Below are 15,658 nucleotides of genomic sequence, written 5' to 3' on the forward strand. Positions count from 1 at the left end.
CTCTTCCCATGCGTTGGCCATTGATTCTTGCTTTCTCTTACTATGCCATAAGGGGACTCTCCTTGCAGCTTGTTTGGCAGCCCTGTCCCCTCCCACACAGCAACTGCTTTGTAAAAAAGTAAACCAAAATCGTGATGGGTGGAATGTTCCCATGAGCTCCTCTGATTTAAGCTGAGAGATAGAGGATTATTTATAGACACGGTACATATGGTAGAAGTTCTTCCCATAGTTCAGCAACTAGTTTAATATATGCATTTCACTAGCAATCTCAGCTTTTGTGGTCTGCTGTGCTTCTGAGGCTTTTCATGTGTGTGAGCATCTTGTGCCCGATCTTTTCTTGCAAGCTCAAATTGCTTCCCTGAGAATCAGCGCAAGTGCAATGGGGTGGAAACCAAGACCTCTTGACTCCCTATTTCCTTATTCTTATTCTGTTTATGTGGCAAAAGAGCTGTATCTCACAGACCTCCCCAACCCAGCAAAGGGATGGGGAACATTTCCTATTGGTGGATAATTAGCACTGTAACGAACCCAGCTCTCATCTGCATTGCGTTGCCACTTGGAAGGAAAGTTCCAGTCTGTTTAACGTTAGCAACATCTGGGAGCTGCTCTGCTGTACACAGAGCAAGAATGCATGGATTGGACACTGCTGCCAAAATCTTGGTTACAGAGCTGGAGCTGAAAACTTTAGATGGTATTAAACGAATAGACACTTGCTGGCAAGTTTTAACAGTTCAAATGGAAAGAAAAAACTGGGTTTAATGGGCACTGGAGTCTTTCACGTGTGTTGGATGTTCTACCAAAAAATTCAGCAGTTGCACTGGATGCTGTACTTATAAGTGGAGTTATATAAAGTGGTGAGCTTTCCTGGGGAGCCCCTGCACTGGGGGATCTAGTAGATCCACTTAAAGAACTTGGTATCACATCCAAACCTGGTAAGGACCCTGCAGTTGTGCTGCTCTGCACAGTGCAGCAGTCTGAGTTCCTGTATCTGCTCCTAAAGCTTGAGTTGGCTTTTGGTGCTCACTGAAAGTTCATTAGGAACACTGATCCCTCTGCCAGGCAAGGGAGTGCATGTTGTTGACCCTTCCCCTGGGGCTGGCACCAGCTCCCTCACTGAAAAGGGTTTCTCTAGGGGTACAGGTTCATAGAGCTTGTAAAACTCCTTCAATCCTGGGTGGTGGGGTAACAGGGACAAAGGTTCCCCTTCACTGGAGCATGTTGCCTGTTCTGGGCACAAGATGCAGCATCATTTCAGGCACTTCCTGAGAACTGGATGATTAGCGAGTGGTTTTTCCCTGTCTTACAACATACATACTGATATTATACAGCATATACATGAAAAAAAAACCCACCCTAGTTCTGATATTTGTCCTTTTTCCTTTTGTTATCCTCATCAAAGAAAAAGAGAGTTTCAGGGTGTTTAGCACATGCTAATCAAGACCCCAGCAGCTTTAAGCTGTATGTAATTAATAGGTTTCACAGAGGCAGTGGGCTATAACCTAATTTCCTTCCTATCTCAGCAACTTAATTTCCTTTGGTCCCTCCTTTCTTCTTTCCACAGTCTGTGAGCCTAAGCAGAGATTGTGGCTCAGAACAGTGGGAAACTGGTGTCAGGTCTTAAAGCTGTGTATCCCTAGAAAGCAGGTAATTTCTGGACTGAATGCAGGACAATGAGGTGAAGTTGCTGCTGTCCTGTGGGCAAACCTCAGCTGGTGAGGTGCTCCCTGGTATTTTCTGCACCCAGGGAGTTGCCTGGCTCTTGAGTATCCATTGGAAGTTAAAACAACCTAGTTAGTCGGGAATGGGATGGGTGGTGATGCTGGGGAGCGCTTGGGCTGCGTTTCAGCACGGAGCAGCATGAGCTCTGAGCAGTGGGAATTTATATTCTCCTTGTCAGGATGGAAATCAAACAAAACCCTGACAGAATGCTTTTTGTTTGGAAAGTTGGGATTGTTTAAGCTCCAGGTCTAGCCGGGGTCGCAAGCGAAGTGGCTCTGCTGTGCTCATCAGTCGAGCACCCAGATGGGGAATTCTTCACTCGTGCTCTGCTGCAGGAGAAGCCTGGCAGGGAAGGTTAGGGGAGTTTCAAAAACGTTTCTCCCTAGCACAACATTCTTCCAGTGGAAAAATGACTTCCTCTCATTAAAATTCAATTAGTTGAGAGGCTGTGTGGGTGTCTCTGTACGGCCGGGGGGAATGCCGGGTAGGTTTGAAAAGGGGCCAAGCCTGGAGCCCAGGTTATACAAGTTGAGTTTTGTGCTGAGCTGTTGTTCAAAACAGAAGTTTACAAATGTCAGGACAGGCTCTCGCGCCGGGGTTGGGAAGTGGCGGCTGGCTTCAAGCTGTGACTGAGGGGATGCTGTTGTGAGGCAGCAAAGGGCCTTTTTGCAGGAGGAGGAGAGAGAAAAGAAACAGTGCAGGATAAACACTCTCTCCCTGCTTGCAGGCTGTAGTAAGCAGTGTTCCTGTGGCTACAGCAGCACTAGGAGGAAGTCAGAAGACATGTGAATGTATCTCATTTCTTAGAGGGATTAACTTTGCTTTTGATGTGATTTTTTTTTTTTAAACTTCTTTTCTTTTTAAACATAGGTTTGACCTCAAGTCCTAGCACACTCTAATGGTTAGGCTTGGAAAGACAGAGGAAGGATGATGTTTAGGAAAGTCCCTTTCTCAGAAAGCAAAGCATCATCTGCCTGAAACCCAGGCAGGCTTTCCAAAACATCCCAGGGATGTGATGGCCAGGTTCCTGCCTCTGCCCTGCAGTGATGTACCACAGGGGCTGCCTGGGCAGTCCCCCCTATCCCCTTTCTGTGCAGGATCCCCTCAGATCTTGTGCCAATAACAAGGCACTGGCGGCATCAGCCTATTTCTGTGGGTGGCAGCATGTCCATCCCAGGGCTAACCCACCAGCAGATGCTGGGACTGAACAGCCTGTGCTGGTGTGAGAGCTGTGGGTGAGTTGAGTGCTTGTCAAGCTAAAGCTTTGCCTCAGGGTTTTACATGGCTCTTATGCTGCACATTGTACTCTACCATGGCTGTGGGCTGTTTGGTACTTTGTGGGCTTTCATCTGAGATCGACCTTGGAAGATGCTCATGCCAAGGAGCTTCTGCTCTGCACACAGCTCTCACTGCATTCAGGGCACAGCACCTGTCTCCCTGGGGTTCTCTGCTGTCGGGGAGAGCAGACGAGCTCAGTTAGGGTCTGTCCCATCCCCAACCAAAACCTGACAAGACTTTGATGCAGTTAACCAAAACAGTGTACATCTCAGTCCGTTTGACCACCGTGCCCCAGGACTACACAGATGGCATCTCCTCATGGGTTGGCTTTTCCATCCTACCACTTGTTCTCAAAAAGTGTTCAGCTGGCTCTGAGCTCAAGTTTTTCTAGTTTAGCAGATGAGGGTTGAAACAAAGCTCAGGTCCTGGCTCAGTTAAGTTGCTGGTGCTGCCTTGCAGTCCCAGTAGTGAACTGATACATCCCATAACCTACAGCCAGAGGATCTTTATGCGCGGAAAGAGCTGCACAGTGCCTGTGGAAGGTGATGTTGCCATCCCTGGCCTGGATTAGGTGAATTTAACCCCTTTGCAATGATGTTTTGAAGCATCTCATGTATTCCCATAGAAGTTTGGTTTCTGCACTGCCCCAGCCCCATTGTACTACTCTGCATTACTCTGTAGAGCAGCATTTCAACAGCGATGAGCTGATGAATGAAATGAAACTCATCCAGACTGTGCCAAATTCCTGGCTGTGATACCTTCCATATTTCTCCTGACAAGCCCACTTTGACCTCTGATCTGTCAGGAGACTATTGTGTGAGGCCACGGTGCCTGGAAAGGTACTGTACAGCACCTTTGCTGGCAGAGCTAAGCACTGGCATTGTTAAAATTGCCATATGGGCATTGGTAAAAAAATAAAGGCAGGTCTTGGTAAAACTGCTGGAGATGCCCTAGGAACAGCTGAGTCTGATGCAAGTTGGTTTTGGTTCCTCCATTTAAAGTTCTGTAGGGTTTTCCTACAAGGTAGCCGGTGTTTTGGAGCAGCAGCTGCCGTTGGTGCAGATGAAATTAGCTTTCCCATGAGGGGAAAAGCTCAGTGCGTGTGTAAATCGCTTTTTAAGCTTTATGTCTTTTGCTGTTGGCTTCTCTGGAGACAAGAGGAGCTTATTTTGTCGAGCTGAGTGCCATAACCGCGTCTCATTGCTCTAGTTGGTACTGTAAAACCAAGTGGTTTCTACTGAGCCTGCCAAACAAGGTGCAAAGTCAGAGGGTCTTGGATACCTGAGGACATGGATCTGCCAAGGTAGTGAAAGCGTGAGGGGGCTGAGAGTGTATTTGCTTTTAGCTTATGCCAGAGCTTGTCCTGGGATGAGATGCGGCGCGCTGCTGGGCTTTGGATGATGCTGAAAGGATGGTGCTTTTTATTCTCTTTTTCTTCTTTGTGTTTTCGAGGACCGCTGGTGAAATCAAGACATCAGAAATGGAGGGAAAGCAATTTGTGCTGGGGCAGCCAGAAAGCCCGGGCAAGATGCCAGAGGTGCTCTTAGGGCTGTTGAATGTTTCAAGGCGCAACAAGACAAAGCCGAATAGACGCTTCAGTGCTCTTAGCTGAGACATTGGGGCCGTTCAGGTGCTGTGTTCCCCTTGGGTTGAAATGCCAACTCTCTTTTCATCTTCTGCCTTGTTTACACTTAAAAAAACAATTATCACTGGGGTTGATAATCCCAGATTTCATTTCACTATCGTCAGGTTGTTCTCCCTCCCTTCTCATGCTCTTGGCTGTGTCATTTCTAGTTCTGGAAAGTGCTAAAAGCTCTTATTTTTTACAGTTTTGCTACGTTATTTTTCTGAATGCCTCTAAGGTTATACAGTTGGATCGATAGTTTCTACTTTAGCAGAAGGTGTATGAATGGGTTCCTATCCATGTAAGGTATTTAGGGTATTTTTTTGGTTTGAGGACAGATTTAGGGCTCCCCTTTTGCAGGCAGATCTGCTGTTCATGTGTCAAATTGCTGTTCTTCTGCAAGAAGGCTTGTGCAAATGGGGACAGACCCATAGGGGGAACAGAGCACATGGGAAGGCTTATTTATGTATTTGCTTACAGGAGAAGCAACAGGGTCCCCAATATCTTCAAACCAGAAGCATCACTGCGGCCCCACTGAGCTCAGTTGAAGCTTCTCATGAGCGGTGGGCTTGAACCCATCATGTTCTGTGGGATCTGGGCTTAGTCCAGGGGGTTGGGAAGGAGCTGAGCAGAGCCAATGCTTAATTAAGTTTCTGTTAACCGTCAAAAGGCATTTTTTTAATTAATTAGGGGTTTTTACTGATGTGAATTTCTCTGTCAAGATGCGCCACAGATAGATGCTCCCGTGTATTTTTCCCTACCTCGGCAGACTGCTGAAAGCAGCTAATTTACAGTCCTGGCTGCCTGCTTTCCTGGCCCTGCCAAATCTGATTTCACCTCTTTTGCTGTAGAGCCTTTCAGGGAGTGCAAAGAGTTGATGTTTTACACCACCAGCTTATAGTATGGTGTGAGATGATGGAAAATAAAACGTTCTGAGCCAGCGTTAGGCTTCTTTATTGAAGATGTCTGTAGCTTTCCCCAGTCTCCTAATAATTCTCCCTTTAGTTGCTGGTTTTCTCGTCATTTCTTCTGCTTTTGGTTTTTCAGAGAGATCCTCTTTAGTAAAATGGTGCACTCGAGACATACGGATTAAATCAGAGAGCTAGGTTCTTCCAGAGTAGCAATGCTGCCTAGGAAATGTCTACAGTTATTGAAGGTTATACCTCTGGACGGGTTTGCAATTAATGGTGAGGTTTTTTTGGTGCCAGAGTCCAAGTGATGCTGTCAGACTAATCAAAACCCAAACGTGATATGTGGCTCCAGTTGGCAGGGTCTCACACACAGCATCGTCTTACACAGGTACCCAGGGACGTCATCTGGTTTTATCAGCGTGTCTGCACAGAGGGAAGGGCAGGACAGGATCCAGAATAAGAATTGCAAAACAGCTTGTAAAAGTTCATCTGTGCTTCAGGTGGTTTCGTTTGAATCCTAAGCTGACATCATTTCATCTGACCTCTGTCTGCTGGGTACCAGGAAGAAAAGCAAGGACTTGGGTAGAAACATCAGATTAATTGTTTGCATATACTTTGCTCAAACTCTTGGGTTTTATTTACATTTGCTGGGTAATTGGCAGTTTTGCCATCTGGACTGCAGTCGAGCTTTCTGACTGGGTCAGGCTTGCCTGTAATGATGTAGCCTTATTAGCCACAATTACCAAACACATATTTAATTGTTTCTAACTTTTCTGGTTTGGGGTTGGTTGTTTTTTTTAGGGTTTATTTCATAAAAAAGAAACTGTGTGCTGGCAGTTTGCTGGTGTTGAAGGTACTCTGGAAAGTATGCCTCCCCGAATATTGTATGTTTTATTGTTCTATCAGGAGATAAAAGTGCTTTTATTGATGGTTAACAGTTACACAATGCATCGTTTATCTTTTAATATGGCCAAGTTATGCATCAGCTTAGGAAGCTGCACAGTCTTACAGCTGCTTGTAGTTTGTCCAGTCTCAGATTTGGTTTGGGTGCTGGTGAGGGTTATCTTCAAGGCAAGGGATGTCCCTCACTGGGTGGGGGCCCCTTCTAGCATCCAGTGACATGTGTCAAATGGGATTCTTGCTGTGGGGAGCCTGGATTTCAATTTCAGCCACCTCCATGGGTTAATGTGAATAACCTTCCTCTGGGTCTCTGTGCTCAGGATGTGCTGTAATTTAAAAATAAGGGAAAGGGATGGCCCTCAAGCCATGCTGATGCTCCTTGGGGTGGTGATAAAGCGGAGCTGTGGTTATCATATGCAGGGGCTAACAAAGTGGAAATAAATAAGGCTTTAATTATTAGTTTTATGTTTCAAGAGGGCAATTTGGAGCCCAATGGGTGCTTGCTTTGGGGACTCTGGCAGGCTGTTGGTTCAGATGAGCTTTTGTCATTTCGGAGGACATGGATAAGGATGCTGGGGAGACCTGTCAGCAGGAGGGATGCTAAGCAATACTGCATGGGGCTCTTCATCACTGCTGTCATTTTGGGCCACAGCATGCAGAGGACAGGTGGGCTGTTGCTCACTTTATCTGGCCTGGGATACCTCCTGCTGAGTGGGGAAACGAGCTGAAACTGCTAACGAGGAAAACTGAGTGATCTCTGGAAAGCAAAGCTCATCCTTCAAACCAATTTCCATGTACCGCAGGGATTGTGGGGTTTGGGGAGCAGAGTTGTGTCTCATTGTTCCTGACATTCCCCTGGCAGAGCTTTGTATTTAAATGCTAGCAGGCAGCGACGCAGGCAGGCTCGTTATACATGATGGATGCTGTTAGGTGTAGTGTCGTTACTCTTTCAGCTGACAGCTTCGTTTCTAGTTTGCTTCCCACCTCAGATAGCAGGAGGGAGGAGGAGGAGGGGGCTTGGTTTCTTCCATGGAAACTCTGAGGTGCAGAAGGCTGATTGCTGAGCCCAGACAGGGTGATGTAATGCTGGAAACCTGCTCCTCTCCGGTGACATCATGCCAAGGTTTACAGTGGCGTTGTGGACATAGATGTCTGCTGGGAGCAGGCAGCAGGGCAGGGCTTTGGGAGCAAAAAAGGTACCGCAGGGGGACCCAGAGTGTTAGAAAGGCACTGAAGAGCAGAGCAAATGTTTGGGAAGGATGATTTTCCTCAGCTTGAACATGGGGGGGAAAAAAGCCAAATATTCTTCCTATTGGGGAGAGGTTTCCAGCTGAACTTCATTGGCAGCATCACTATACAATATGGAAAAGTGATTATTGAGAGCAGAAAGCGATAGCGTGCCACCGACCCAAATCTGAGCATGCTTCCCCCTTGCCTGCTAATCTGAGAACCTTGTTTTATGCATGAGGTGACATGCCAATTAGTCTTTATTTGCAAAAGAAGTGATTTTCTGAAACAGAATCCTGTGTTTAGGAAAACAAAATCCATTTCTAGATGCAAAAGGCTTGATAGAGTTACATTATTGTGGCAAACTTATAGGAAGTACGCAGCTCATGGGAGAGCCACTGTCTTGAGGAAGAGGATGGTGAGCTCTGAGCTCACCCAGACCGGTCAGGGATAGATGGGTTTGTGTACTTGATGATCTAGCAGTGCTCAAGCTGATGTTTTTCTGAGATTTAGGTCCTTATTGCTGTCGTCCTGCCTTTGCAGGACACTGCTTGACATCTGTCACCTCTCTAAGCTAGACTTTTATGCCAGTAACCTCTCATTGCAACCAGAACTGAGTAAACCCAGCGTAGAAAAGACCATCCTAACTTAGAAACCTCTTAGTTGACTTTGTGCTCAACCCATTCCCTTGTCCTTTAGGTATGAACAAATGAAACACATGTTCCTTACGCATGGAGAGGCCTTTTTATTATTTCTTTTTTTTTTTTTTGAGGCAGTCTGGGCTGTTTGCCAAAGCCCAAAGGAAAATCCTAGCCCACTCCAGACATCCCCAGCGTGCAGGTGTACTACTTACTTCGACAGTGCCGAGTGGGATTGAATGTATATGTTCACAATAAATACATCACCCTGGGGATGGGAGCTGGAAGAGGGTATTCCTAATGAGTTGTACAGAATATTGGATGGGATTTGTGTTATTTGTGTGTGTGTGTGTGTTTTCTATTCCCTCCAAGAACACGGAAAAAAGTCTCTAACCGTGGGCTCATTGTTCTCCACACGTAGCCACATACTGGCCGTGGTTCAGGAGGTCAAGTCTGCTTGAACAAACAGTGCTTTGGCCACTGAAGCAAAATGTGTGGGGAGATGAGAGAATTTGTGGTGAATATTACTTTTGTGCAGTGTTCTCCGCTCTGGAATGTCTGCAAACATAGCAAGGTTTTCCTGAGGCTTTGATGCCTTGTATAAGCAAATTTATCTGCAAATTATGTTTACCCTCTTCCAGCTTTGCCGCTCAGAATACTGAAATCTGAGCCATGATGCTCAGCTACTGCTGGCCACGCTGGTCATGCTGTATTCCTTCCTGTTCCTTAATGGTTTTTGTTCAGCTAAACACATTTCTGGGTGGAACTTCACATCTGTTCCTGAGGCCATAGGGTCTACAAACCCAGCTCCCTTTCCTTGGATGGAAACCTTGGGTAGTGCCTGATGAGCTTTGCTGTGGGAGCCATGTGCGGGTTCGTGTTTAAATGTAAGACTTAATGAATGCTGGATTTGGGATGGGAGATGCTCTATAGAGATTCTCCTGCAGGAATAAAAATCCCAAATCATCTTTCATGGATGGGGAGTTGGACTCAATGAGCCTTATGGGTCCCTTCCAACTCCATATGTTCTATGACTCCATGACAACTAACAGTGATGAAATGTGGTTGTTCCAAAGGCTTTGGAGCACAGAGGTGAGAGGTCTGTGAAAATCAGTGAAGGCAACAGCCCAGTTTCTTGGAGAAAGGAGGAGGAAGGTGTGGATGAGAGGTGGGATTACACCTCTATGCACACTAGCTCGGCTCTTCCCTGAGCAGCATTGGCCAAATTTGCAACAACGGTGGGAAACAGCAATAGGAACTTGCACAAAAGTTTCCTCCTCGGGTGGTCCCAGCAGATGTGTCCTGCTTGGTGCTCCACAGCTTGGGGATTGTCGCCTGCCAAATGCAGGAAAATTCTTTCCCAACCAAAATTCGGTGTTAAGTTAAGTTCTGAGTGTGTCAGCAGATGTCCCCATGGCTAAACATATCCCACTTACACCCTGAGAGAACTTTGGCAGCCAGGTCTATTTTTCCCCCATTCCCTTTAATCCATAAAACCTGAATTCTGTATTTACCTCCTGGGGCAGAAAAGGCTCCAAGTCCTGATTAAAAGCCTCTGTGTGTACAAACCCCTTGATCCTGAGCCACCTCTGTGTGGAAGGCTGAGGATGAAACCTCAGGGCGGATCTTGGGGTTGTGGCAGTCAGGGGATAGAAAGTCCATCTGTGGGGTTGGGAAGACAGCAGCTCGGCTTCCAGATTCATTCAGCTATGAGGGGGAAAGAAGTTGGAGTAAAAGGGATGTGTAGCTTTAAGGTGTCTGAGTACTCAGACAAGCTCCAGCTGTTGTGGGATGGGAGCAGGAAGCCCTGATGTGATGCTAGAGGCAAAGAGCCACTCTTGGGTGATGGAAGTGAGCCCAGACTGGGGGAGGCTGAGGCTTTCCGAAATGAACCTTGTGCTTTGGAGCTGTCTGAGGACTCGCCTGGGGTTTCGTACTGGAGTTCGGGGAAGTGTTTAGGGAGTGAGGTGGGGAGAGGATGGGAAATCCACAGAGCAGCAGCATGGGGCTGCCCCGGTTGCTCTTCCTGCCCTTGTAGCAGGGGTGTAAATTGTCTGATGGAGCTGCAAAATGCTGTCTGCTGCGTTGGACCATCACAGATGGTCACAGCTAGATGTTTGGAGACCTTGGGTCAGATTTTATTCCAGCTGCTGCTTCCTTTTTTTTTGTACCAAGACTGGCTGCTCCCCAAGTCTCTCTTGAGACTGTTCCCCACCTTCCCTGTGCCTTTGCATCCCCTGCCATAACTGGGGTAGGAACAAAGCCCAGAGCTTTCTGTGGGTCATTGGGACCACCACCACCACCCAGGCAGACACCACGACCCAGTTTACACAGGGTACTGAGTTAAAACTGAGCAACTGCCTCCACTTTGGCTCAGTGCAGCTCCAACAGCGAGTTTTCAAACATGTAACTTAAGCCAAGAGCTTCACTTTACTACATATTTTCCACTGTGAGAGAAGTCCCCCTTACAATACGCTGGCGTATCCAGCTTCGTGTGGGCGGTGCAGCCAGCAGAAGCTGATCTTGTTCCTAATTTTCCATAGATGAAAGGGAAATAAATCAATGTGAAACCGGAGCCAGGAAACAGCATCGCTCGGCGCGGAGGGGGGAAGACACAAAAGAGCAACGTCGTGATGTGCTGCGCCGCAGCTTGTAATGAGGGGGAATCTGTTTTTAAACTATCCCTTATGGTTCACACATATGTCATTGAAAAATAACTTCTATAGGAAAAAGCCAGCCCTTTAGCTCGGTTATTAGTGGATTATTTGATTTGGTTGGAGAGGGGAAACTTGGAACGGTGGGATCAGCCCTTGGTAAGGCGGTGACATCAGGAGATGAAGGTGGATGGGGGAAATGCAGCACTAAATGAAATGGTAAAGAAAATAGGGAGGTTGAGTGTGTGGTTAGGTCTGCACAACCACGAGAAGAAATGTGAAGGCTGGGCAGCCTTGGGCAGCCGTGTGGGCTCTAATTTGGGTTTACGTGGAGTCTTCAGAAACTCTATGCTGCCTTCTAGGCCACGTCTCCTCTCCAAGGAAAGCGCTGATTTCCTTATTTCATAGGAGAAATGCAACCTGGATAAAGGGCACTGCCCAAAGCTCAGCTCAGGCTGTCAATGGAGACACTGGCTGGGCTTTGGGGCTGTTTGGGCCATGTGCCTTTGGCCCTGCTGCAGTAGGAATAACCTTCAGGTGGTGGCAACTGGGACCTGGAGAGTGATGGCACTGATGGGGAAGAGGCCTGGGCTACCTGGTGGTCAAAGAGCAGTGGAGGACAAGGGCAGATGGGGACTTGGGTTTCTTCCAGGACTTCCTAATGAACACAAGGAAAAGGGAGAAAATCCCTTTTTTGAGCCTGATCTGTGGAGCGCAGGATATCGAGCGCTGGCTGCAGCAAGGCAATGCTGTGTGGAATAGGCTGGGAGCAAAATGAGGGCGTTATTTCAAAATTGCTCATTGTTTCATCTTTTCTCTCCCTCTCAGCTTTATTAACTGCTAGTTAAAGGGCTGGCAGATCAGGATAGACAATGACATCCATTCATTTTGTCCTATTCATTTCTCAGAGGCCTGGGCTGGGCTTTCATGGAATTTTTTTTTTTAATTTCCATGCTGGACAGTGGAAGGTCAGGCTGACACTGTCCTCCCTCTATATAAATCCCTCCCACAGTGTGCAGGCTATCAGTTTGAATGGCTTTCCACTGAGCCTGAATGGGAATTTTGTGGGATGCTGATCGTGGGGCTGTTGTCCAGTCAATGCCAACCCATGCTGGTCCCTCACCCTGGCCTTGGGGCATCACCAAAGCAATTAGCACCTGGATGGAGGTTGGAGGTGTAGGTACAAGCTGCTGCCTGCTCCTTGGAGTGGCAGCCAGCATGTGCATGCAGGGGAGGGTAAAAAAGAATCTTCCTTGTTTTCCTCACGGCACCTGTTGATGCTGAAGCCAAACTTTGCCTGGTTCTAGTACCAGGTTGTCCCACCAGTTGGCAGGGTCTGAGCCCTGCTGTTCTGCTGGGCAGCACTTGGGACGGCGGTCAGGCTGTCACCACCTTGTCACACTGCCCTGTTTCCTTTCATCCTTGAATGAAAATGTCTCTTCTTGGCTGTTAAGCGGAGGCTGCGGTCACAAAAGCCCATTGCCAGGTGCCTCCTGAGTTGCCCTGCTTAAGTGTATCCAGGAAGCAAAAGGTTTTGGAGCAAGTGTTAAGAGATTTTTTTTTTTTAATAGTCTAATTTGCAGCTTGCAAGGATTCAGAGCCATAATCTGACTTGATGCTTCAATTAGGGGAAAAAAAATCCCACACCATGTGAATAGATTAAAAACCAATTGGAAGGAACTGCTTGAAGAGCTGCTGCTGTGGAGCTCCTGACACTTGTTAGTTTGCAAATGCTTTGGCTTAGTCAATAGGTTAAAAGGAAAGAGAAGACTGTTTAAATGCTGGGTAGGTATCTGATAGATAGATCTTGGGGGGTTGAATAATCTGTTTCTACAATGTCACTCTTAGCAGGTGGCATTAACTGTAAACACGTGGTGGGTGCCTCTGTTTAGGAATACCTGAGACCTTAGCAATGTGATTTTTGAGCAGTTTAAAGTGTTCCTTTCAAAGGTATCCTGCAATTGTAATCTGGAAGGGGGGGGGGGGAAGAAACCCCAGTCCCAACAACTGTTTAGTGACCATGCTATAAAGGTTGTGTTTGGGCTGGATGTAAAGACAGTGACAGCAGAGCACATGGGGATTGTGGGGCCTCTATTTTTAGGGATCAACACTGTAATTTGTGGGAAGTATGACATAAATGCTGATTTTAAGTTACCAAATGAAGAGTTTGAAGGCAGAAATCACAGAGTGGCAAGCTGCTGCGTGGTCATGTCAGGGAAAAAAATAACTCCAAGGGTTTGATCCCAGCGTGTTTGCTGGAGAGACAGTAATGATTACAAGGCTGTCATGCAGAAGGATGAGCCTTTGAGATGAGGTAAGCCTAGCTGAGGTTGCCTGGGTGGCAGTGCCAGCCTGAGCACGGCTGGCATCTTGATAACAGGTAGCTACAGTCTCTTGGGCTCTATTGTGTCCCATGCTGTTCTCCTGAGAGCTGTGGGGGGAGCTCGCTCGCTGTGAGACCTGGAGATGCTTGGTTTTCTTCTCCATTCTTCTGCAAAATTGAGAGAAGGGTGTTTTCCATGCATAGGCAGAAACACAAGAACAACTGCTTATTTTGTGGTGCTTCAGCTCCTCTTTTTCCAGCTGTTGGAACTGGGAACCTCAGAGATGCCTTGAGATTAGGCAGGTCTAGATGCCTTCTAATTTGTGTCTCGTGGTTGCTTAGAGCTTTCCCTGTGGTAGGAACATCAGAGAGATGTCTGTCTGATCAGATGTGAACTCAAGCTGCAAAACATCCCCTCAGACAGTGAACCTGTACAATGCTTTTCTCCTACCTGGCTGTCTCTTTCCATGATATTTATAGGAGTTTTAAGTATCTTGAGCTTTTTTCCTCTGTCAGAAGTGATTGAAATCAGCTATCCGATGGAAGAGTTACAGAGACAGATGGACACACCTGTGGATCTCTCATGGCTTGCTTTCAGGGAAACCCAGCCCAAAAAATGCACCGCTGTCCTAATGAATTCGTTAGAGGAGAACTCTTCCTCGTGTGCTAGTTTAAACCTTCAAATTAAATAACTCTGTCTGCAGTTTCTGGTCTACACAGGAGAGATGGATATTTAGTTACCTGAGTGCCAGGTTGTCTCTCTGTTGAAGGGTGCCTGCTATGCATACAGCTCTACTCCAAGTATTTCCTCTAGGTAGGAACTTGGTAGGAACCCAGTTCTGCTGTAGCTCCTTGTGCTGGCAAAAATGCAAGAACTGGGTCTTGCCAAACGAAGGTGACATTTTAGATCCCACACAAGGAGAATGCAGAGACCAGGTCTGCTAAGGACCTACACCAGGTCTGACCTTAACATCTCACGTTCCCTAGGAGATGGTGCAAGTGTGCCAAGTCCTTCTGCCAAGCTGGCCCTACATGTGGAGTCTGAACCTGCTTTTCTCTCATTCCAGCTCTTTTCAGAATCAGGTTTCCTATTTTTCAGGCAAAACTGGAGAGGGGGAAAAGAGTCAGACTATTTACCATGTTCATGGGAGTATTGGAGCAGCCAAAGAAAATTGAGTCACTTTAGAAAGGTTTTCTGCAGTCAGGTTATTTTACACTTGTTTTAATTCTTCCCCTGAAATAGAAGGAACACCTTTGCCCAGCAACTCAAAAATAAACCAGCAGAGGAGTTTTCTTCCACTCAAGCCTGGTTAGTAGCATGGTCTGCATAGATCACATTACAAGGTTTCCATCTCATTGCTGCAAGAACCTCTGGGTCCTTTGGTGACTTGGTCCCAGTGAGTCAGGAGACTCCAGCTCCTCTCTGGAGGCTGTGCTGGCTGTGCTGGGGTCTGTCCTCAGGGACATGGTGAGTGGTCAGTGCTCCAGGGCAAAACACCTGCTCGATGCTGGAGGTGATGCTCAGGTGCTCTGTAAACACCCGGTGAGAGCTGCATTTGATGTGTCCCAGCTTTTGCAGGAGGAGGCCTGGGTTTAGGATTAAGCCCAGGCTTCAGCAAAGCTGCTGGGGACATGTCAGGCTTCAGCAGGGCACGTGTCCCTCCCGAAGTGGGAACTAACTCATTAGGAAGTCAGTCTCTCAAAACTGTCTAAAACTGGTTGTTTTCCTCCTCTTATCAGTGTAGGAGTTTGTCAGCAGCACTTAACATCTGTGCCTGTAGATGTCACACTTAAATATCTGTGCTGAGGTCCGCAGCACGAATGTGCACAGCACGAATGCAAGTGCCATGGGTGCGTTTTGAGCTTAGAGAAGCGTGCAGGTGGGAGTGGGGGACAGCATCCCTGTCACTCATGCATCATGTGAGGTGGAAGTATTTGGGAAAGCTATCATGTTCCTGGGTAATAACTAAAGACTGTTCGCTAATATGGCTGTGCAGAGTGATAGATTTAGGGTACGTGACCTTACATGTGGTATTTCTGAAGCTTTGCCACACTTTCAGGTTATTTTTTTAAACTGTGTGTGCCCAGACAGGCTGGTTTTAAAGGGAAAAATTGGAAAATCCTCTCCAGCCATCTGGTCTCACATTGGCATCCATCGAGTTTGTCAGCAAGCACGGGACACGCGTGCAGGGGCACCTGTGTGCACGTGTGTGTGTGTGTGCAACATCTCTTACAGAGAACCTAAAGTGCAGCTGCTACTTCAGAGGGGAAAATATTTACTTCAGCGTGATGAAATTTGAACTAGAAGTCATGCAGCTTAATAAAAATGTGTGGTTTGGAATCCTTGTTCTTCACATATGGTTCTCATCTGCTGGGGGGGGTGG

At 47.1% G+C, this 15,658-nt stretch overlaps 1 protein-coding gene across 1 annotated transcript in view; it reads left to right on the forward strand.

The window, feature by feature from the left end:
* Positions 1-15,658, forward strand: part of COL5A1 (collagen type V alpha 1 chain) — a 151,373-nt gene that overhangs the window by 43,053 nt on the left and 92,662 nt on the right. The gene's annotated exons all lie outside the window — the stretch shown is intronic.

Source organism: Gallinula chloropus (assembly GCF_964237585.1).
Source record: "Gallinula chloropus genome assembly, chromosome: 18".
In the NCBI taxonomy this organism is placed as follows: domain Eukaryota; kingdom Metazoa; phylum Chordata; class Aves; order Gruiformes; family Rallidae; genus Gallinula; species Gallinula chloropus.